The following is a 1,642-nucleotide window of genomic DNA, read 5'->3' as shown; positions in this document are numbered from 1 at the left end:
CGGCGTCCAAAATCTTTGTGGGGGATAGAACCCACCAATTTGCGTGACAGATAAGACACTTAAATGCACTATCCTAATATTAGTATAGTTGAGGTGCCTGAGGGCATGATGTACCCAGCTATCATGGGGAAAGAAAGGTAAAAGTAAGAAATAAGATGGTAGAGTGAATCTGCTGTCAGTGTTAGACTCTGAGCATTGTAGGCCAGGCTATTCTCTACTAAACTGAGTATTCCTCAAGGGTCGCCCACTTGAGTACTGGCCCAGCCCTACACCGATTAGCTTCCAAGATCGGACGGTTTTGGGCGTTACCAGTGTGGTATGATAGTAGAGACGGTAACAAGTGATGATCCGATGCTTCTGGAATCACTGATGAGAGTTCACGAATTACATAGTATCCAAAGAATGTCAGAGATAAGATGGATCTGCTGCCAATGTTAGACAGGGACGAACCCTGAATCAATGGTGAGAGTCCATGAAAGATAGGAAAAGACTGGATAAGGTGAAAGAGAAGCAAGTTCTTTGATTTTTTTTGTAGATAAATTTAACAGGACTAATAGAAACTGACAATTTGTCGGCCGCTGTGAACAAGCAGATATACTGACATTAATAAATGAGCTAGATAAACTAATGTCTGATATTATCCGGGGCAATTGGTTCTGACGCCAGATATAAAAAGTTTCAGCAAGTGGAAAACAATGATATATGCCCAAAATTGAAAAAATGATAACAGTATGACACTTAAGTAAAGTCAGCTTTAAGCCTGTAGTATTCTGTGCTTGAAGGCTTCAAAAATAATGATACTTATGTAGCATATAGCTGATAGTACTAAACTTTGTAGCAAGTACACAGAATGCCACTCAGAGGCTGGGATTGCATAAGGGCACTATAAATAAATGTCTGTGTGGGTGAGTACAATTATATGAATGAATAGCTGCGCACAGAGCACATAATTCCTAAATAATTACCGGTAAGTAGTGATTAGTACATATAGCTGTACACAAAGCACATAATTAGTCTTAGTAATTAAATAATGAAAAATACATGTACTAACTCTCATCAGTGATTCCAGAAGCATCGGATCATCACTTGTTACCGTCTCTACTATCATACCACACTGGTAACGCCCAAAACCGTCCGATCTTGGAAGCTAATCGGTGTAGGGCTGGGCCAGTACTCAAGTGGGCGACCCTTGAGGAATACTCAGTTTAGTAGAGAATAGCCTGGCCTACAATGCTCAGATTATAACACTGACAGCAGATTCACTCTACCATCTTATTTCTTACTTTTACCTTTCTTTCCCCATGATAGCTGGGTACATCATGCCCTCAGGCACCTCAACTATACAAATATTGGGATAGTGCATTTAAGTGTCTTATCTGTCACGCAAATTGGTGGGTTCTATCCCCCACAAAGATTTTGGACGCCGGCAGCCGGAATTATTATGCTAGTTTTAGCATCCAATTATGAGTTATTATTTTGAAGTATTGCATTATTATATTTAATATCAGCTAATCTATTGCTATTAAGTTTACTTGTTAGATTACTTTCGATGCCACTTGACCACTGAATATATTTTACATGTAACATTAATAAAAGTTAATTTTTAGATCAACTCTTCAATTTCCTCATATGTTAATTTAGT

General features: G+C 38.6%; 2 pseudogenes; one reads left to right on the top strand and one right to left on the bottom strand.

Annotated features, from left to right (window-relative positions):
• Positions 1-211: 211 nt before the first annotated feature.
• On the bottom strand, positions 212-330 carry LOC134930519 (5S ribosomal RNA; annotated as a pseudogene).
• A 766-nt stretch (positions 331-1,096) lies between these two features.
• LOC134930518 (5S ribosomal RNA) lies at positions 1,097-1,215 on the top strand (annotated as a pseudogene).
• The last annotated feature ends 427 nt before the right edge of the window (positions 1,216-1,642 follow it).

Source organism: Pseudophryne corroboree, chromosome 5 (genome assembly GCF_028390025.1).
Source record: "Pseudophryne corroboree isolate aPseCor3 chromosome 5, aPseCor3.hap2, whole genome shotgun sequence".
Taxonomy (NCBI): domain Eukaryota; kingdom Metazoa; phylum Chordata; class Amphibia; order Anura; family Myobatrachidae; genus Pseudophryne; species Pseudophryne corroboree.
The sequence above is the reverse complement of the archived record's forward strand: the minus strand, read 5'-3'. Positions and strand labels throughout refer to the sequence as shown.